The sequence below is a fragment of the Pinus tabuliformis genome, chromosome 3_1 (genome assembly GCF_031772625.1).
Source record: "Pinus tabuliformis cultivar Carrire ecotype Pingquan chromosome 3_1, CPIR1, whole genome shotgun sequence".
In the NCBI taxonomy this organism is placed as follows: domain Eukaryota; kingdom Viridiplantae; phylum Streptophyta; class Pinopsida; order Pinales; family Pinaceae; genus Pinus; species Pinus tabuliformis.
In genome coordinates, this window is record NC_142301.1 from 573481269 (window position 1) to 573505310 (window position 24042).

The window sequence follows — 24042 nt, forward strand, 5'->3', positions numbered from 1 at the left end:
TTTACCTAGTTGCACGAGCCTTCTAGGGTAAGCATGAGATGAAGAGTTACGATGACATGACCTGACCTCATAGATTAATTTAAGGAAGTGCAGCTAACAACTAACAATATACTGACATCATATAGGGGCTACATGTTACTTAGGTCTAAACAACCACCCTAGTTGTCCAAACCCTGAGTTGGACCCTCGTTTTTTTGTCAGAGGCCCACAAACACACCAACAACAAGGCTTGCATGTCATTGGAGGCCTCCAACCACATGCACAACACTACATCCATGTGGTTGGAGGCCACCAATAACATGTAAAACACTACATCCATGCAGTTGTATCCCAATTTCTCTAGTTTTGATCATGCGGTATTGGGATCAGTGCCACCTTTTCAGGCCTACCTCTAGACCACTACCCAAAATTGATTGACACTTTCTAGAATCATATCTAACATGGAAAAAAAGATAAATATTCAATATCAAGAGAAAAATTGACCTAGATAGATCAAGAGATGCTAGTCATTTCATCAAACACATGGAAAACATGTAAGTTGTTCTTCCTTAAGAAACCAATTTCCTAGCTGTAGGAAAATTTTGCTTAAGACATTAATAAATATCACTTGCTATTACTTATTGTTTGTTGTGTTCTCAAATGCAGGACCTAGAAACTTAGTTTTAAACTCTTAATACATGTATGACCAGAACATCTCAGAATGCCATTTGTTGCTAAATATAAATGATGGATGAAGATAGTTTGAAGGGGAAGCTAAAGATAATATGCTGATCTTTCACAGAAACTACTATCTGTAACTTAGAGGAATTATGATAATGAGAACTGAATCATAGACAATATGCTGATCTTTCACAGAAACTATTATCTATAATTTAGAAAGAAAGTGAGGACTTCAAGTATAGGAGCGCTCTTTTAAGGAACTTTAACCTTATCTACATAAGTAAATAAAGACCTGCTGCTTCATTACTATACTTGAAAAGAAGAAAACATAGCATGACACATGACAGAGAAGCTTACAAAATTATATGCAACAACTCATGGAAACTTCTGATTCTTTCATTAATCAATGATGATATTAGGAATACAGTCCCTAGTCTCCAGGTTCTCGAAAGTTCAAACCACCCACTTTCTCTGTAGATTTTCCTCCCTTTGTACATCTGTGAAACAGTTGTTGATCTCTACAACTGTCAAACTACTAAACTGTTCCTTAACTATCTAAATTAAAAATCTATTACAGAATTTTACAGTGGTTTAAAGACACCTCAAAGAACATAAAGTAACAGAAAGCAATTGATTTTAAAAGAAGAAAATAATTGTTGACTTTCTCTGTTAATCCGCTGCTAAGTTTCTCTGTATATGCCTTAATCTACTTTAATTATAATAAACTATGTTTAACTTGTGCAAAACCTAGGCTTGTGCATGTGTCAAATTCGACCAATTGCCTTTTTCTTCAATTCTGGCCATATCACTGATCTTCACTTTATATAATGAAAATAATGTAAACCTTTAGTTTACCATGAAACTCAAAAGGCATTAAATTTGTTTCATAAATCCATTAGATCCCAACTCCCATCACATATTGTAATCGGCACAGGAACTATATAGATATATGTTATGCAATGACCACAGACCCAATGGAACTATAAATAATAATACATATGATATCGGGTCAGGCTTGCTGTTACTGCAGACACGCCGAAATTATAAACACAAGACATAATTTTTCGGGTCCGGCCTACCCATATCGCTATCGGCATAGTTATATGTGTATGTATTAAAAATTATGCAATAAAGCAGACCCACCAGCTTATAAAATATAACATATATGTGTTTCAGGTCCGCCATCACGAGTCGCAATCGGTGGATCCCAACGTTCATGGCTCTGTGTAAGGACAGACCCGACGGGACTTTAAACCATGATATATATACCTTTCAGGTCCGGCCCTTCAATACTTTAACGCTTGTGTATTTATAAATCCGATATATTACATATATATGTATATATCGATTATGGCTCCATTTTACGTTGTGATTTAACTTTATTACATGGGCCAATTCCTTTATACTTGTTCCTTTTTGTGATTTTGATATATTATAAATACCTCATTATCTTTAGTCTTTGTGGAGTGGAAAATATAAAGGATTTTAATGAGGTTGAACCCCCCTTAATGATTTTAGGCCACACATTATGATAAAATTTATAAATAAGGCTTAAATCAAAATATTAGCTACAACATTTGGCTCCACCTGGGGATAGTGCTTTTGCCCCCAGAAGCACTAAGAACCACAGATCAGTGCTTTATCCTTTGGGCATGGAGTCACATATTGCTTTGCCAAGCTTAACTGTGTGAAAATCCGTACAATGATCCCACACCAATATCTATAGTGATTTGATGCTTGCACTCTGATAACAAAATATTGAGAATCATAGATCATTAGCCTTAATTGGGCATGGAGTCCCAAAATTGTAAAAATCCTTAAATTTTGGAACTGAAACCTGACAATCTTGAAGTCTGACGCCTCTGCAAACCAGTTTCTAACTAGGAAAGTCACCCTTATTCATCAACTAGTGATTAAAGTGAAGAACTGCAACTGGAAACAAAATGCTCAACACATGAGCTTATTTATGCACAAGTTCCTACATATGAACATGATTGACCTCAATCAGGTGAAGTTAATATTCCAATGATACCAGATTAGAATTTCAGTGCTTAATCCATAACCATTCTACCAGTGAATCTTGAAAATGCCATTCATCTTGAACAAGAAATAAATTATGAATAAAATCATCACACAACAAAAATTAGAAGTATATCCACCAAAAGATATGTGTAGGCTGCTAATAAATTCCTCCATGTAATCTGCCATAGGATCTTCAAAAGTATAAGAAAAAACATGTTCTTGATCAGCTCCAACAAATAAGTTCTCTATATATGAAGGTGCCTGCCCAATTGAACCTTCTATTGGGGTAATATGTTCAGCAGAGCAATCAACAAAATCTTTAAGAAAATAATCTACGTCACTTCCATGTTTCCACTCTTCATCTCTACACTTTGATTGAAAATAACTTGCAATTGTAACCTCAGGAAGAAAAAGGATTTTTTTCACATTACTATATGACATACAATCAATAGATTATTTACCTCTGATCCATGAGCATCGTTGTGTTCTTCAATGCACTGATATACAATCTCTTTATTCAACTTCCTTTTTACATGAGATAGCCTCTTTTGCTATGATAAATGGCTCAATATATTGTTGTCCAACATATTCCACTTGTTTGTTTCTTCCTATAGGCACAACATCTAACTGATGAACTTGAAGGGCTTTGTCTTGTTCCTCATTTAAATCATTTTCATTATAAATAGGAGGATCATCAAACTCATCAAAATAAGGTCACTGGGGATTTATTTGCAACCTAATTGTTTCTTCCTTTTCTTGACTGCTGAGCAGAGATTCTTGATGCATGTTTGAACTTTCCTCCATTTGAATACTCTCTTGATTTTCTTGAAACAGAGTCAACTGATTCTCTGCTTGGGATATTATTGAAGAAAATTGTTCTATAACCCTCTCCACATCATTTTGAGAAAGTGATAATTCCTCGCTTTCAGAGACCTACTCATAACTCTGAATGCTCGATATACTATCAACAAAATCATTAGTTTCATCGATACAATTATCTTGAACCTTTAAAGTTTCTTTAGCATCATAATATTCACAACAAACTTCAAAAAGAAACTTTTGTGGATAATAAGTTTTAAAAGAAGAATTAAACACTGAATGGAAATATTTCAAAGATGAAATGTGTGAAAGAGGCAGAGACCTGAACCAAGTCCTAGCTTCTTGATCCAAAGAAAACATAAACATTTTCATCTTAACATCTTCATGAATGATGCCCTATTTCTCCATGCAATCATGAAACTCTTAGAGGTGCTGAGCTGGATCTTCATATTCCTTTCTACTGAATCTTTGAAGAAACTCATTCCACACAGAAGATGCAGGCATATCATGGGGATAGCCAGTGATCCCAGTAAAATCAAATGGATCAAATTTATGGACTAAGAATGCAGGGAGTTCCATCAAAATCCTGAAAAGAAAGCTTCAAAATACAGTGGAGTCGCCAATCAATATTCTAAGTGAAAATCACAGGTGTGAATGTACGACCAACTTATGAAAATTGTCACTCTCAAGAATCAGCTTCAAACTTAATAAATTCAAGAAAAAGTGTTCTTATTCTATTTATTTGCAAACTATGGTCTTAGTTACAATGGAGACACATTTTATTGCTTTTCTTCGAAACAACCAAGCATTTCCTCCTTACTGAACAACCAGAGGAAAATATTGAAACCCGGGGAAAAATCTTCTTGTCTTCTATTCCCGGCAATGGCGCTAATTAATGTTGCTCCTTAAGAAACCAATTTCCTGGTTGTAGGGAAATTGTGCTTAAGATATTAATAATTATCCCTTACTATCACTTATTGTTTGTCGTGTTCTCAAATGAAGGACCTGGAAACTTGGTTTTAAACTCTTAATACATGTATGACTAGAACATCTTAGACTGCCATTTGTTGCTAAATATAAATGATGGATGAAGATAGTTCGAAGGGGAAGCTAAAGATAATATGCTGATCTTTCACAGAAACTACTATCTGTAACATAGAGGAATTATGATAATGAGAACTAAATCATAGACAATATGTTGATATTTGACAGAAGCTATTATCTATAATTTAGAAAGAAAGTGAGGACTTCAAGTATAGGAGCAATCTTTTAAGTAACTTAAACCTTATCTACATAAGTAAATAAAGACCTACTGCTTCATTACTATACTTGAAAAGAAGAAAACATAGCATGACACATGACAGAGAAGCTTACAAAATTATATGCAACAACTCATGGAAACTTCTGATTCTTTCATTAATCAATGATGATATCAAGAATATAGTCCCTAGTCTTTGGGTTCTCCAAAGTTCGAACCACCCCCTTTCTCTGTAAATTTTCCTCCCTTTATACATTTGTGAAATAGTTGTTGATCTCTGAACTGTCAAACTACTAAACTATTCCCTAACTATCTGAATTAAAAACCTCTTACATAATTTTACAGAGGTTTAAAGACACCTCAAAGAACATTAAATAACAAAAAACCACTGATTTTAAAAGAAGACAATAATTGTTGACTTTCTCTGTTAATCCACTACTAAGTTTCTCTGTATATGCTTTAATCTGCTTTAATTATAATAAATTGTGTTTAACTTGTGCAAAACCTAGGCTTACACATGTGTCAGCTTCGACCAACTGACTTTTTCTTCTATTCTGGCCATATCACTGATCTTCCCTTTATATAATGAAAATAATGCAAACCTTTTAGCTTACCATGAAACTCAAAAGGTATTAAATCTGTTTCATAAATCCATCAGATCTGAACTCCCATTGCATATCACAATCGACATTTTCCATATATATCAATGTTTCCATAAATATCAACGTAATGTTGGACTCATGCATAAATCCTTCGAAACTGCGCTTTTTCCATTATATACTTTTATAACGAAAATATGCCATAAAATGTGTTTTTTCATCGCAATCGGCACAGGAACCATATATATATAAATGTTATGCAATGACCACAGTCCCGACAGAACTATAAATCATAATACATATGATATCGGGTCTAGCCTAAAATCGCAAATTGGAAGAATAAACCACTAAATGGCTTTGCTGACCCGACAGAATTTTAGATTAGAGTGTAATCCATATTGGGTATGGCCTGCCATTACCACGGACACACAGAAATTAAAAATGCAACACATAATTTTTTAGGTCCGGCCTACCCATATCGCTATCGGCATGTTATATGTGTATGTATTAAGAATTATGCGATAACACAGACCTGTCGGCTTATAAAATATAACATATGTGTTTCGGGTCCGCCATCGCAAGTCACAATTGACGGATCCCAACGTTCATGGCTCTTTGTAAGGGCGGACCTGACAGGACTTTAAACCATGATATATTTACCTTTTGTGTCCAACCCTTCAATACTTTAACGCTTGTTTCTTTATAAATCCGATATATTACATATATATGTATATATCGATTATGGCTCCATTTTACGTTGCGATTTAACTTTATTACATGGGCCAATTCCTTTATACTTATTCCTTTTGTGATTTTGATATATTGTAAATACCTCATTATCTTTAGTCTTTGCGAGGTGGAAAATATAAAGGATTTTAATGAGGTTGAACCCCCCTTAATGATTTTAGGCCACACATTAAGATAAAATTTATAAATAAGATTTAAATCACAATATAAGCTACAACATAAGCTATAGGTCATGAATGCATATATAATCATAAAATTATGAGATTCATTTGATAATCACCAAGAAAGTGTTATCCATATCCACTTAGTTCCAATAATACGTATTAGTCCATCCATTCATTAACCGATCATCAAATAAACGATTCATGACATGATCCATAGAAGGTACACATCATATAAACAACATATAACCAGAAAATAACCAGCTTATATACCATGGTAACTCAACCATAATATCACCAACATAATTTCTACAAATATAGATGAATCAAAGTAGAGAGATAACCCTTATTATTCTATGAGAATTCCAACCAAGTCAGGGACTTCCACATACCACCCGACTGTTGGGCATGGGATCCCCCAAGGGAAGTTTTGGGGCTTAAAGCCCAGATTTTGACTAAATCCAATGTAAAAACTCCGTTTTTGTGGGTGCAGAGCATGAGCTTGTAAATAAGTCATAAGGTTGTCCTCCCTCATTTTTGTAATGTAATGTCAGCTTTAGAGATCTACCCATGGTCTGCGGACCATGGGATTGTATAAACAGAGTGTGTCTCTAAGTTGTAAAGAAATGAATAAATCAATGAAGTCATGAATGAAGGATGAATAATTGAGTCTTGTCTGAAGTGTAGAGTTGAGTCTCGGGTCATAGAGTAGGAGAAGGCTCTGCAACTGAGTGCATAGAGGCCTAGTAGTCCACAACTGAGTGCGACGGCTCCAACAGCTTAGTGTGCAAGGTGAGTCGAGTCTGTAACCTTTTGAGAAGTAATAAAGAGAAGTTTCACATCAATTCTGTGTATCTATTTCCTATTTTATGCTTTGAATGTATTGGGTATAAATTGCAATTTCACTATTTATATGATGTGCAAACTTATATGATTGTGTTAATTGAGTGAATATAAGATAAAGTATTTGTTTACGTGAAGTTAACTAATACTTATAAGAAGATGAGTAAGATCTGGGGTGTAACTTGGGGAGATAACACAGATCACTACCCTAGTAGCGTGAAAGTATCTCAACCCCTAGTGAGGGCTGCGATAAGGTGATTATAATCGATCGTGAAGGTCTCCCAGGTCAGGGAAATGCGCAAAGTGACCTGCGCGAAGCTATTCACAGTTGGACTAAAACAACCTCTCAGACATCTCGAGGGTGCAGAAACTTGATTCCAACATCCCTCCATACTTCTTCGGATGAGACCTCAGTCCATGGTCCATGGGTTGTTGCCGAAAGGGCCAGTAGTGTAGGAATTTGTTTGGCTGATTAACTTTGAACCTGGGTCAGGCCCCATCAATCCAACAAATGGTTCTGTTGCTGGGACCAGAATCTGCATAGAGATTCCTGATGTCCTATCATTGGAATCTAACTAAGAAGGAAATTTAAGGTTGGTTGGACAAGAGAATTCATGAGTTCGTGGCGCAAGAGAACAGGAATCCGCGACTGGCAAAAGAGGAGTGGTTAGACTGCTACCTATACACAGAGATCCATAAGATCTTCTTCGCATCTTTCCCTACTGAGTTGTACGAGTGGATCACAAAGCTTGTAGATAGCCAAGGAAGGTGGAAACTCAATGGTCCTATTGTCTGGACCCCAGAGTTGGTGCAAAGATTGGAAGCATCGGCGGATAAGATTACACGCGCTGTTGATCACTAGCTCGATCAGATTATAGGAGGATTCATTACTGATTTCATGGTAAATACTTCAGTCAACTATAGCGAGGCAGAGTGGCACTTTCTCAAAGGTCCACGAGGTAAGTACATAAAGTCTCTGAATACTGGGATTAAAATATTATTGTTTGAAAAGAGGGTTATGCAATTACGTTGTTGTTCATATCTACACGAAGTGGAAAAACCTATAAGAATGAAGGAAGTAAGGGACTAGATTATAGCCCTTTGATTTAACGTCTGTTAGGGGATAGGAAGGACCTCGCAAAGGTCTCTCCCTGAAGTGCGATCCATTTGATAAGGCAGAGGATTCTACACATACCACCCCCACCCATGCCACCACCAACTTCACTACCATCACCTCCATCTTCAACTGTACCACCTTCGCCACCACCGTGATTCAATATGGCAAGCATGATAAAGTTGCCTATATTCAAGGGAGTGGGAAATGAAGATTTGGACCAGTTTTGGTTCATTGTAAAATCCTTATGTGAAGCGCAGGGAGCTATAGATGATAATTTGAGGAAAGCAACCCTGGTTAGGGCCCTGCAGCACTATGCGTTGACCTGGTATATTAAGCATTCTAATGACAATCCAAACGTGGGAATCATGGACATCCAAGCAGCACTAAACAAAGAATTTAGTAGGCCAAAGTCTAAAGCAAAGTTGATCATTGGATTCAGGGAAATCATGATGCCACCATGCGAGACTCCGTGGGAATTGGATCAGGGGTTGAAGTGCATGATTCGCGAAGCTAATATGAATCTGACGGATGGGCAGCACCGCAAATGGTTTGTAGTGTTGCTAATGCCACACTTGAGTAGCGTGCTATCATAGTAGAAGTTAACAACTTAGGCAGATGCCTTAGAGATCACGATAAGGCTGCATGAGACCCCAATGCAATATCCTAACTTGGGCATTCAATAGATCCAGGCGCAGTTGAAAAACTTATGCGTTGAGATGCAGAGTTTGAAACAGGATAATATAGCTTGACCAAAAGTGCGCGAAGAGGTGTGGTGCATAAAATGCAAGGGTAAGGGTCATGATAAGGACCACTACCCAATGTTCACAAATTATCTCGTGGGAGGAGAACCGATTCCGTTAAGGTTGGAGGTGTAAGAAGGACCTAGCACGGGACCTGCTTTATGGTGTGCAATTTGTGAAATAGGTGGAAAGCATGCTACAGACAACTACCATTTGTTACAGAAGTACACGCTGAATTCGCAACAGTTGTTCTGTAATTTTTGTATATCGGTTGGTCACAATGAGCTTACTTGTAGAAGCTATGAGATGATGATGTATATAACTCCCACCTATAGGGTTCAGGCTGAAACGTGGCCCCTAGACCAGAATGCAGGAGTGGCGTGAACAAGATTTCAGGGGTGCGGAGGAGGTCGAGGTGGAGGAGGACCTGGAAGAGGTCACAGATAGTTGATATGCTACAATTGTGGAGGGCCAAGACATTATGCCCACAATTGTATGAACCCAACCTATCCTTCATGTCTGTATTGTACCTTGTTTGATCATGAGATGGAGGATTGTACCACCTCCCTCGAATTAGAACCTGCAGATGATGAGGTATGAGCCATGTGAGGAAGATACAAGTGTGAACATTGTGCTCCGAAGTGGAATCATGATGGGAGATGACAAAATCAAACAACCCAAAGATAGTACTTGGGTTCGTAAAGCTCCGATGAAAGAGGTGAAGTTTGATTTGGAGCGCGCTCAAGAAACCTTTATGAAAGATAAGAAGAGCTTCGCTGATGCCTCCAATTCAGGAAGAAAAGATAGACCAGAGCTGAAGATGGACCCATCTATGCTTATGAAATTCATAAAAACATGCATGAAGCTAATTTGCAATAGTAAGGATGTAAAAGGATTGCAGGAACTCATTAACAAATGTGTTGGGACCCTGCTAGGACAACTGCGCGTAGTCCGAAAGATTGGAAAGCATAAGATGAGGACAGGAAGAGAAATAAGGTTAACCATGCAGATTGGAGAATATGAGATGGACTAAGTAATTATGGACTTAGGGTCGGACACGAATGTTCTGCCAAAGCAGATGTGGGAGCGCATGTGGAGGCCTACACTGTAGTGGTCTCCTATTTAGCTGTGAATGGAAAACCAACATAAGATAATACCCCTGGGGAAATTGTAGGGAATCACAGTGGATATTGAGGGAGTGAGTGCACTAGCAGACTTTGAGGTGATAGACATTGTTAATGATAACAATCCTTACCCCGCGCTCCTAGGAATTGATTGGGCCACTAACATAAATGGGGTGATTAATCTATAGAAGCGTCAAGATGATTTTTGGAAAGAAGTCACTACGCATAGTTATAACCTTGGACCCTGTTGAGGGATCGCGCTATAGAGATTTGGTGCTCATCTATGAAAGTGATGATGATTTGGATTGTATCTACAAGATAACTGTGTGAGAGAAATACTAGGTAAATCCCACTGTGGATGGATGAATTTCATGGGAGCACAAGGGCTTCTGTACTTCAGATTCAGATGAGGAGATAAAGTGATGGAAGAACTGGTTACACGAGGTAACGATGCTTAATTGCAATATGATGACAAGGTCACTTTGATGCATATCGACAGAAGTGAGAGATCTGCCTACTTATGATGGATTAGGTGAGGTAGATTCCTTCCTGGACAGATTTGAAAGGGAGGTGCAGGAAAAGCAATGTTTCCAGGCCTTGAATTGGGTATTGCGCGCTATGCCTGCAAGGTGGTAGGGTACGCAAAATGGAAGCTTTGAACACTGGCATGCATGTAGGAGGATGATGTGCACATGGTTTGGAAAACCTATAGTGTGATTAGCAGATAAATACAATGGATGGGATGGTCCATGTGCGCATCTGTTCAGGTGGGTACAGGCATATGGTAAAAAACCTACGCGGATGCACATGAACTTTATGTTGGGAAATACAGTCAATAAGCATGTGTTGGGGGGGGGGGGGGAATGCGCAAACGGATCCTAAAGTTGGAACGATAGAGTGTGGAGAGAACGAGTGCGTAGAAGGTTATCCATGCAGAAGCATTTAACGAGGTGTGAAAAGCACTGAACAAGGTATGTACTACGCAACGAAGTGATTGGGACCTGCACATACCAGCAGTTTTATGGGCTTGTAGGACAACGTACAAGAAACTGACAAAACAGATGCCTTCTAGGCTAAGCTATGGAGAAAATTTTGTAATGCCGATGGAGTACATCATGCCTAGTCTATGCATAGTAGCGCCCATGGATATGACGGATCATAGAGCCTTGAAAGAAGGAATCACACAGATGGAAGAGCTTTAAGAAGAACGCTTCAGACCTAATGAAGGGATCCAACAGGGTAATCTTAGGCTCCAAGAGCTCATGAATGAAAGAGTTCGTTTGAGGGAGAAAAGAGCCATGTTGGAAGAAGAAGTTAAGAAGCTTAAGGAAGGAATAAAGAAGGAATTTCTTGATAAAAAAACCGTGGTGAGAAAATAGGATGCGCATGATTATGTTAAGGAATTTGTTGGACTACCACCAAGCGTTAATTAGTTTGATGACGTAGATGGGACCGTATGTTACTAAGGGGATCACAGATGGTGGCATGATGCAGTTGGTAAAATGCGCGATTCAATTTATAAAATGCACGATAAAGTTGGTGAAGTCAAATGGAAAACCCTTCCCAGAAGAAGTAAATGATAGTCAGTTGAAGACGTATGCGGGTGGCCTGGCCACCTGACTAGCCATGGGAAGCACAGTCTTAGTGCTCCATAGAGTTCAAAGGAGATGTGGGACTATAAACTACTCTTCCCGAGTGTTGCACAATGAAAGGACTCTGTGCAGGAGCAAAGTGTCACAAAGTCCGCAACAGCGCAAGGGGAGTTGTGCTACCACGAGGGTTGGCTGGAAAGTGACTTTTATAGTCACTATTCACAATGTGATGCTTCATTTGAGACCAAATGGAGCAGGCAGTAGTGATTCAAGGAAGACTTTATGGGCTAGATTTGGGAAAATCTTCCGCCAAGGGAGCATTAATGGACCGAATTTGGAGGGAACGGTCGAATTCGAATTCAAAAGGTGCTATAGATTGCAAAGGGCTACCCAGCAATCAACACTTGGCCATTTTAGAATTGAGTTGTCATGCACCCAAAGACTACTCAACCCAGACCTGTTTGATCTGTTGGATTTAAAGGCATTGTGTGGACACCTACCTCAGCAGTTGAGAGATTTCTAGAAAAACAAGATGGCAGCATCTGAAGAAGCCAAGGATATAGGAGAGATGACCGCTAAAGAGGCAACCCAGGCCATGATAATAGGAGATGCCCCTAAGAGCGCCAGGATAGTCATGGAAATCCGTAAATCACCACACACACCGAGAACCAAGAAAGATAAGTAGTCTGTGGTTCCAGTGCGCATGTCCCCTAGAAGCCCGTTGCGAACTAAAATAACGATGGAAGAAAAGGGGAAAGCAGATACTCTGGAAACTGATGAGGAGGAGGAAGACCTTGAGGACACCCTGATAGAATAGGAGGAAGACGAAGACATGGATATGGAAACCGAGGACGTAGACCCTCTAACCAGGCTACCCGCGTATGTTCCTATGCAGAAGGGGAAGGCAAGGGTGCCCAAGAACCTAGATGAGAGCAAGAGCTCTCTGTAGACTCTGCTACTACCCAACGATATCGTTTTTGAAGGAGCGCACTTGGGATGGGTGTCGGGTCTAAAACTTGAAGATTGGGATCTCACAAACCATGAGAAATTCCCACACTTGGCAACCACACAGCTCATGTAGCCGAAGAAGAACACCGAGGTGGGAGTCATAGAGTTAGAGCCACACAAGTGGTTGCACAGAGTGGAGAAAGCATGGTTGTTAAACCTGCTCTTGGTGCTGCATTACCATCGCGCCCCAATGACTATCTTTTTCATCAGGCAGCTACTCTGCTTGTTGCATGATGGGTATTTGTCGCTAGAGGATCCCATCCCCATCACGAATCACCTTATTCATAGAATTACCCGGTTTCCTTGCAAAGGGTAGGACCCAACAGATATTTTGGAGGGTAAGAGAAATGACTTGGCCATCGTGGAGGCCATGAAGGCAAACTTCATGCTAGAGAAAAAGAAAAGAGGGTACGTGATCTCCAGTATCAACAATAAGGCAGTCAAAGTTGCCACCGACATACTGGCTGGCAAGGTTATGCGGAAGTGCCACACGGATGAGGTGCCCACGCCGGTGATAGTACTTTCCGTGCAGTGTGTGGTGGGGGTCTAGTTTAACTGGTTAGATTACTTGTGGAAGGAGTTCCTGGAGAATTTTTGTGAGGCACAGGAACAGGGGAAGACCTTCCACTATGCATGGCCTCTGTTGTCCATAGTTATGGTGGCCTAGGAATTTCCTGAGGATAGCAAGTTCCCCACAATTGCGCAGCGTCTCCCAAAGCCAGGGAAGAACGCTTCACTATGGGCCACTAAAGACACGCAGAGCATCCGAGACAGTAAGGTATTCTGGGTGTTCATCGAGATGAACATCAGAATGGGGATTAACTGCAAGCCGCAGTTATCGTTCACTACTTATAATAGTCTACAAAGTTTCACAAAGTTCAAGGCAAACTTCCATCACATGTATATCAGGGCGCGCAAGGACCCCACGAAAAAGTCGAAGGAGATCCCGTACCTAGCCACGGACGATATCATATTCTCTGTACTTGAGTCATGGATACTTGAGTGGCGTGCTCTAACTAGTTCTGTGTTGGAATTAGAGAAGTATACTGCACAGAGAAAAAGGAGGAGGAAAAACTATGGATGATGAAGTTAGCAGAGAAGAGAAGAAAAGAGGCAGCAGCAGCAAAGGCGTAGGAGGCATGGGACACTGCGAAGATAGCAGCAGAACAGGAGAAGGCAGCTACAGAACAAAAACAGGTAGCAGAGAAGGAGCGTGAGGGCCATAAGTTGTCGTCGCCTGAGGAAGAGACCTAGACAGAGGAAGGTGGCACAAATCCATAGACAACATCTACATAGTTGAAGCGCCAGTGCCCGAGAGAGCAAGTGGGGCCACGGAAGAAGTCAAAAGCCTCCAAGACTTCTTTCGACCCGATCACCCTCATTGAGAGGGATCTACATGACATAGGGAAGACGGTGCGTGACATCACCGCGGAGGCGCTCCAGTAGTTCACGGACGAAAATTAGCTGGCATTTGGGGCCCTCTGGGAGCACATAGAGGAGTTGCAGGTGCGCACTCCTCAAGCTGTTATTCTTTTGACCAACCTCACAGTAGGTACGACTGCAGCTGAGGAAATGCTGTGTACCTTCATGACCAACACTATAGTGCTGCCAGAGGGGGCACTAGTTATAGAAAATGAGGTTTATAGGCCTACGGTCAGTGCACTGAAGGGAGTTGGGATCAAGATGGATGTGCTCCCTTAGGAAACACTCTATGTTCTAAAGGACAGAGTAATTGTAGAACTATGGGCTAGGGAGGGTCGTGTGCTATAGGTGTTGAGTGAACAATGAATTAAAATGGAAGAACTAAGCCTGTAGCGCGACGGGGTCGTAACAAAACATAGGCATCTAGTGCAGGTGGTTGAAGATGCCTGCCAGATGGTCCCTGATTTGGCCATCCCAACAGAGGCACTAGTAGAGGCACGCATCTGGAGGTTAGCAACAGGGGTGCACGAGGTGCGAGAAGAATGGATAAGGTTCAACTGGAGCTGAACCTTCAAATAGTTGAGCTGTAGCTGAAGGCATAACCTTCAACTCCACTAGAGGTAAGGGAACAGTGCACCAATGCCATCACAACAAGAACAAATGAGATCAGTAGTGCAGTGAAGGATTGCACCAAAATTTTGGAAGAGTTATTCGAGGTTCTCACCACTTTGTAGGAGGACCCAAACATACAATTCTTAGAAACAGAGGCACATGAGCTGCAACAAAGATATGCTATAAAAGGGACTGCCTAGATGGTGGCCCTTACACCAAGGCTCGCACGATTGCAATAGGCAAAAGCACTCAAAGGACAGGTAGATGCAACATGACATAAGGAAGTGGTTTTGAAGGCACATGTACAACCTTGCATTGATGAGGCATTCACAAATATGGCCTCGATCGAAGCCAAGCTCACATAGATGAAGCAAAGTAGTTCAGGTACCGCGGTCTCTGAATAGCGCCTGCAGGAGGTACGACAGGTAGCTGCTCAGTGCGTTGCCGATCTTGCAGTAGTTCGGGCAGAGTTTGGAGGTCTCTTCGTGAATATCTTCCCACCAATAGAGTGACTTGAGGGCAAGTCATGATGTTTGTGTTGGGGACCTGGTGGGCACAGGATCACCTAAGGGAAGTTCCGGGGTTTAAAGCCCGGATTTGGAGTAAATCCGATGTAAAAACTCTGTGTTTTGTGAGCACGGAGCATGGTCTTGTAAATGAGTCATAGGGTTGTCCACCCTCATTTTTGTAATGTAATGTTAGTTACCATGGGATTGTATAAATAGAGTGAGGCTCTAAGTTATAAAGCAACGAATAAATCAATGAAGTCATGAATGAACGATGAAGAATTGAGTCTTTTCTGCAGTGTAGAGTCAAGTGTGGGGTCGTAAAGTAGGAGAGCTGACTGCATAGGGCGAGTCAAGTCTGTAGCCTTTGGATAAGTAATAAAGAGAAATTCTGCATGAATTTTGTGTATCTATTTCTTGTTTTATGCTTTGAATGTATTGTGTATAAATTGAAATTTCACTATTTATATGATGAGCGAACATATATTATTGTGTTAATTAAGTGAATATAAGATAAAGTATCTGTTTACGTGAAGTTAACTAATAGTTATAAGAAGATAAGTAGGATCCGCGGTATAACTTAGAGAAATAGCACAGATCGCTACCCTAGCAGCACAAAAGTATGTCAACCCCTGGTGAGGGCTGCGCGAAGGCAGTTATAACTAATCACGAAGGTCTCGTAGGTCAGGGATGTATGGGATGTGACCTACGCGAAGCTATTCACAGTTGGACTAAATCGACCCCTCAGACATCTCGAGGGTGCAGAAACTTGGTTCTAGCATCCTACCTTACTACTTCGGGTGAGATCTCAGTCCGTGCTCCGCGGGCTGTTACCGAAAGGGCCAGTAGTGTAGGGTTTTTTTTAGCTAATTAACTTTGAACTTGGGTCAAGCCCCATCAAGCCAACTTCGACCATAGATTGGGCTAAACCTAATCTCTCTTTCATTCAATCACCCATGCACGATAATCTAAGTATGAATTTTGGATCTAATGGAATAAAAAAAGACAAACCAAACTAGGGCTTCCAGAGGCCAAACCACCTCAACCCTTAACCAATGATTCCACCTCATGGAAGAACATCACTAACACCGACAAAATTGGTATGTACCAAATGTTTCTAGGGCTCCAAGAACTAGTAACTCAATCCACAACCTTCTAGGGCTCCAAAGAATTTGTCCAACTCACCCCAGGACTAGTAAATGAACCTAGAGATGGCTCTAGAGTGTTTTTCCAACCTAGGCTCTAGTACTAGTACCTCCACTGAAATTGTTCCAGGGCTTCCAGAGAGTTTTTTCCAACCCATAGCCATAATGAATTATGAGCACCAGCCGGAAAAACCCACAACAACATGGCTATTTAGGAAATGGAGAGGAAAGGCTAAAACCACTTTTAATCTAGTTAATCCTTGATTTCAATGACAAAACATAACTATATAATCACATGCATGTACCATTCATCCATAAATCAGCAAGTAAATCACACATGCAACCTGTTACCTACAAATAAATCCAACCAAGGCTTCCGATCCACCTATTTCATTGTGCTTTCCTACTTTTCCTTACCTTATTTCTCCAATCCAAGTGAAAACTAGAGTGATCCAAGCATGCTCTAAGAATGCTCCAAGATTTCTCCAAGTGTGCAAGAGTATGATAGAGTGAGAGAATAGAAGAGGGATCGAAGCTAAAACTAACAAAAGGATGTCAATTGATCCTCAGAAGCCTTTTTATCATTGAGGCCTCTATTTTCTTCATTTTCCTCTATTTTTTCTTCAATTTCCTCCTCATGCAATTATGTGACTTTCCTCTCCCTTTTCTGGTATTTTCCTTTATTTTCGTAAATAAATGCCAATTAATTCCTCTTTTCCTTTGCGAATTCCTTTTCTAATTTCCATAGCCATAAATTAATCACCAATCATACCCATCGCTACGTTTTTCCCAACATTCATCTTGGAATACATGTCGCATGACCTTGTTCTTATTTTATTTACATAGAAAATCAATCGAGGATTGTTACAAACCCCTCCCCCTTGGGGGAACAACATCCTCGGGGTTCAATGACACTTATAACCCAACACAACGCATGTTTCCCAGGGAGATTTATAACACAACTCAATACAAAATTTAGATCATATCATACCATGACTATCATACCATGAACATTGTACTGCTAATTGGAGCTTTATAACACTCTATGCGGTATTTACATACATATGCATATCTATAAACATAACCAAAAAACAAAATCAAAACATGTATCAAAATGCATCCATTGAACAAATGAATTAACAAGGATACATAGGTCACATCTAATCGACCATCTCCCATGTAGCTTCATCTGGACCAAAGTGCTTCCGCTGCACTTTAGCTTGCTCGATTACTCGATTATGGAGCATGAGCATATTTCGTTGCAAAATGTACTAAGGATCCGACCAGAAGTATCCTTTTGGTTCCACCTATAGTATAGACCAATAAATCACATGATCAACAACTTTTACATACTTCTTAGGTAATGAAAAATGGAAAACATCATGGAGTTTCACTTTTGGAGGGAGTGCAAGTCAGTAGGTCACTAGTCCAATCCTCTTAAGGATCTTAAAAGGCCCATAATACCAAGGTTCCATCTTGGCACATGAACCTATCCTCAAGGAGATATTCTTTGGATTGATGCACAAATACACATTCTCGCCAACTTGAATAAATACCCTGCGTTGATCTGCATAACTCTTTTGTCTGTCCTAAGTTGCCTTTAGATTCTCCTTAATAACCTTCATTTCCAGTTCCATATTTGCCAACATGTCCGGTCCAATCAATACTCTACTAACTGGATCACTCCAACTGATGGGAGTATTAAAAATACACCCATAAAGTGTCTCAAATGGACTCATCTTCAAATATTCTTGATACCCATTATTGTACGCAAACCACACTAGTCGAGGATACTCTTCCCACTTCTGTTATTGATGCATGACATACATCCTCAACATGTCCTCAATAATATTGTTGACCCTCTCTATCTGTCCATCTATATGTGGATGATAAGTTGTACTGAAGGATAGGTTTTTCCCAAACATGTGAACAGCACTTTCCAGAAATTGGAAATTAACTTGGCATCTCTATTTGATACAATATTCTTAGGAATTCCATGCAATCCCACTATCTACATGAGGAAGACTTGAGCTACCTCACTAGATGAATTTGTAGACTTCACTGGAATGAAGTGAGATACCTTGGTTAACTTGTCAACAACAAGCATAATAGAATCATGTTGTCTATATGTCCTTGGAAAACCTGTAATAAAGTCTATTGAAATGACCTCCCATTTCCACTTTGGAATCAGAATCTACTGTAATAAAACCACCTAGATTCTTGCACTTTATTTTTACCCATTGACAATTAAAACATCTTGCAACATACTAAACAACATCTTTCTTCAAGTTTGGCCAATAGTAAAATTTCTTCACTGTTGTCAATGTCTTTTGATATCCTGGGTGACTTGAATATTGCTTGACATGAAATTCGCTCTAGATAAGATTCTTTAGCTCACTATTGTCTGAAAAATAGACCCTTTCCCTAAATATAGCCAAAATATATGCCATGAAATGATAATACACATCTTGTTCACCTATACCCTGCTATTTTAACCTATGCTTCAACTACTAGTACCTGTCATCCTATTGTCCTGCTTGTAAGATCTGATCCTGTAAATCTATCCCATATGAAATCATAACTACGATGTGATTTTCCTACACTCTTTCACAAAGATAATCTGCAACCCTATTCTATTTACCCTCAATATATCTGATCTCAATAACAAAATCACTGAGCGTATAAAACCACCTAGATTGTGTGGCATTCATATTTGGTTGGTCAAAAAATCACATCAACCCAGTATTATCACTCATCAAAATGAACCTCCTGTAAATATGATAGTGTCTCCACATCTTCAATGCATGAATGATCGTGGCCAACTCAAGATCATGTGTCACATAATCCTTCTCCTACTCATGCAGTTTCCTTGGCTCATATCACAGTACCTATACTTCCTGCATCATAACTCTACCAAGTCCTCTTTTTCAAGCATTTGTACATACCACAGACTCTTTATCTAGATCTATAATATTTAGAACTTGATTGTTTTTAAGCAACTTCTTCAATTGCTCAAAAATAGTTGTGCATTCCTCTATCCATCCAAATTTCTTTCATTTCCTCTGTAAATATGTAATATGATAGGCAATATGTGAGAAGTTCTTCATGAACCTCTTGTAGTAATCTACTAGTCCCATGAATTATCTCACCTCATCCACATTTCTATTAGTATCCCATTCCACGATAACTCTAATATTTTTTTGGTCCATTGTTATACCTTGCTTAGAAACCACATGCTACAAGTAATGAACTTCTGTCTGAAATAAACTTCACTTACTAAGATTGTAACACAACTTATGCTCTCTCAACAATCTTAACACTATTGCTAGATGTTCTACATGCTCTTCCTCATTCTTAGGATATATCAATATGTCATGAATGAATATTATCACAAACATTTTTAGATAAGCATGCAACACACTATTCATCAAACACATGAAAATAGCTAGAGCATTAGTAACACCAAAAGGAACCACAAAAAACTAATAATCCCATACCGGGCCTGAAATACAGTTTTCTAGGTGTCATCTTCTTTGATGTGTACTTTGTTAGCCTCCTATTGCAACAGGGTATCATCTTTCATGATTGACATTTTTACATACCAAATATGTCATACTTTGCAAGCTGCAGTGTTCCATATTTCCAGAAGAGACCAAAGAAGAAGCCATGAAGTGTGTTGATCCAAATGACACTGTTGCATTCCATTTTGATGAGTTGTTCCAATTTTGAAGAATTTCTTAAAGGGAGGTCCAAACAGTCTAATCCTGGTCTCCCTAGGTTTCAATTTCCTGTTGTAGAATATAGAGAATGATATCTGTCCAAACAGTCTAAGCTTGGCAGATTTGTAGATAGGTAGAGAAACTAAGGGACCCAACTGTTTAATCTGGGCCCTGGCAGAAATAAGGGTAGATTTAGATAGAAAAAAAAAAAAAAAATTCCAAACATGGGTCTGCAAGTCTAAGTGCACCCAACACAAAAAGAAGAAAAAATGTTAGGACAGTAGGCTGGGTAGGTAGCTGTTTGGTGGCAGAATGATAATTGTTGATCAATTTTGTATCTCACAATGTCTTATCCTTTCAGATCATAGTTATCAGGTAGTTTTGCATCCAAAGGAGGTACTCAAACCAGAACAAACTAACCTCCCCTTCTTCTCATTCCCCCCAAGTCACTTACTAACATCCCCCAAGGGGTCAAGGTCTGCTTGAGCCCCTCAGTTTCATTATTTCCATGACATTCGCCTTGGTGAGGATCTGCTTCACTCAAGGACTGCTCACTCATCATCTGTGAGCCTTCTTTTCCCAACATAGCCTAAGGTCTCATACCTTAGCGCCTTCTTTTCATTTCCATATTAACTATTAACTTTATTATATAACTCCCTAACAATTTTCCCCTTCCCCTATTAAAATCATGTATATAAAACTCCCCTATGTAAATACCCCTCCTTGGCAATATAGCCATATTTCCTATAAGTCCGGGAAATCACAGTCCATATGGGGCTGTCTTTAGCCTATCCGAGTCACTAAGGAGCTAGTCTGACATCAGGTCAGCTAGTAACCGCTTCCCTAGCTCTAAAACCCTCAAAAACCTTCAAAAAAAACCCATTTTTGCACTTTTTTCCCAAGTCCTGTGCATAAAACACTAATCCCGCTTGGCAAAAACCCATATTTCGCCCCTATCCCTAAAACCCAAGTGTAAATATGCCAACCTGCGCTCATAATATTCATACAACACGCCAATCCTGCCATTCCCTATATTTAAACCCACCGCCGTGATGTATTAAAAAGGGAATATTCCCGCGAATATCCCATCCACTAACCCGCCGTCGCTACCCATCTACCGCTAGCCGTTAGATCTGGTCCGCCACAGATCTACGGTGGGCGGGCTCTTTTATATGCAACACACCCGGGCTTTAGCGTCCGGGAGTTCGGCGGTTTTGTCGCCGTACTCCCGCCACGCGTCAAGATCTAGGGTCTGGCAGAGGTCCCCCTCACGAAACCACCATCCCCGAAAAGCGGTGCGCCACAAAACCGCTTACCACCCATGACATCACACCCCACGTCAGCCCTGCACAGTCCCTGCTTACGTCACCCCTTTGTCCAGTCACCCGATGAGTCACCTGTCTGCGTGGCCTCCTGCCACGTCACTACCACGTGTCCCTGCCACGTCATCATCTGTACGTGATGATGTCATGCTGACGTCATCCTGCCATGTCGCCCTGCTGACGCCATGCTGACATCACCCACCGTACAATGTCACATCATGCAGACGTCATCAGCACGTTTTGGGCACAGAGGCGCGAAAGTCGCACTTTGGAGCCCCGGAATCCAATTCTGAGGCTGTTTTTGATGAGCGATTTAGGCCGAAATGGAGAATCTTTATGGAATCTTTAGGGAATCTTCTCGTCATGCGGCCCCAGGAAGCCCGAAAAGGCGCAAAAATGATTCTTTTTCTTCACAGAGCATACCAAAAGGAGCAGAAGACAATTCTAGATGATACAGAGGCCGAACATCGGCCATTTACTGGTGATTAGACCCACAGCACATTAGATCAGCAGTCCAGATTTTGTCAAAGAGTATCAGTGGAAGAAAAGACGCCAAAGAGTATCAGCAAAGATTTGTTTAGGGGATCGAAGCACCTGAACATTGATGAAGCCCCCAGAAAGTCAAATCAATAAGCATCAGCCCATCCTTGCCTTCAAATCACCATTAAGGCATTCAAAGCACCAGGACAGCAAGGAAGCAGAAACCCATGCATATTTATTTCAGAAGACATTGCCCCAAGGCACCCAGGACTACATCATTTATTCATTTCTTTTTACGGCCGGCCCCAACGCAGCCTGAGAATCTCCATGCATTTATTTCAAATAGGAGTAGGTCAATAAATTATTTTTTATGACCTGATTAGGTCAAGATGTAATAAAAGCAGTAGATAGAAAGTTTTTCCCTATATATACCACCCTATTTATAGTTTTAAGGGTTGGTAAATTGAGAATTTTTCACTAGAGACTCGCTGTGTATACCTGAATTTTTCTGTAATCAAAGATTGCCGAAAGCTTGGAGAGTGAACTGTTTGTTGTTGATAAATGCTTTGGAGACTGAAGATGGAATTCTTGTGCTACAGCCTGAAACAATAAGTGCCTCTTATCTCTGTTTATGTGTTTGCCATTATCTAGATAGCAGGAAAAAAGAATAGCCTAGAATTAGTTTAAATACTCTCTATGCTCAATTTCTGTTGTTTCTTGATGTTTTCCTCTGAATGAATTGGTTATGAATATTGAATTCCTTCTGGCTCATGTTTACCCCAATTCACCTGTGTTGGCCAATTATCTAGGGATTCTTAACTGCCCCTAGGTAGCGCCCTGTTACTTCCTCTGCTAATCTGTTGGAGAGATTCTTAACTGCCTCTCTTTCTTTAGCATTCATTTCATGCTTTAAACCTGAAAATTGATTCGAGCTCAGCTATCTTGCTCCATGTTCCCTCACTATTATTGGAAATGCACCAGCAATTCCCCTCCTCGACTCCATGCCCAATGGTTTGAAACATTCAGACTATACTCTGCCTCTCTACCTAAGATTGTCAATTTTCCCACCAAAACAAAACAAAAAACCCTTTGGACCCGAGACCTAGCCTAAAATCCTTTCAAAAAAAGCTAAATCTAAAAGAGAGAGCCCACTCTGATTGCAGGTTGGGTAGAACCTACAGTCCAAAGTTGGTTTGTGGTTACCTCGGCCATATCCCTTTCTTAACCTTCAGGGACAACCTGAGTGATAACATAATGGCGACTCCACTGGGGAATTTCCTCAGTTAATTTTATAAAGTTTCACGAAGAAGGTTAAAAATCCCCTGTAGAAATCGATTTTCTAATTGCTGTATATCTCCTAAAACTACAGATGAAGCCTGAATGTCAGCCAGGAAGCCTTTGAAACTGTTTTTGTTTTACATTAACAGGTTTAGAGAAAAGCTGCTTCAGCCAATCTTCATGCTAGTTTTAAGATATACACAGCCATTCCAAAATCTTATTTGGCCCTTGTGAATATAAAAAATATTCCAAAAAAATAAATAAGATAAAAAAGAAAAAAAAGAGTGTGGGACCTGGCTCCCAAGAAAAATTCATGAAATACAAGGTCAAACCCAGACCCAGATCCTCCAACTGTTTTTGAAAATCCTAACATAATCCCTAAAATCATTAGGAAGCAACAAAGACAGGAAAATTTTGCTGATAAAACCTAGCTCTGTCCCAACCCCTGTCAAGGTTTTATTCCGGTCTACCCCTGCTTCCCCTTGTTCGTCATCCACATCTCATAGCACTCCTTCCACACCTTCATTTACTGCACATATTCCCATTACCACTACTGTTATCCCTGTTATCCTCGTTGTCCCACTTATACCAGCCAATATGGCTAATAGATGTGCTCCCCTGCAGTTACCTGCTAACGCTGCAGCTTTACCCCAAGATTACCAATCAAAAATTACATATTTTTATTCCACTGGTCCTTTCACAGCCATTCAGCATGCCAAAAAGATGCAAGACTATTTTGAGAACTACGAAATAGATGATGACAGTGTGAGAATGAGAATTTTTGTTCAGAGTCTAATAGGTGATGTGAGAACTTGGTTCAGATCACTTGCTGCAAATTCCATAACCACTCCTGATGAGCTTTACCTAT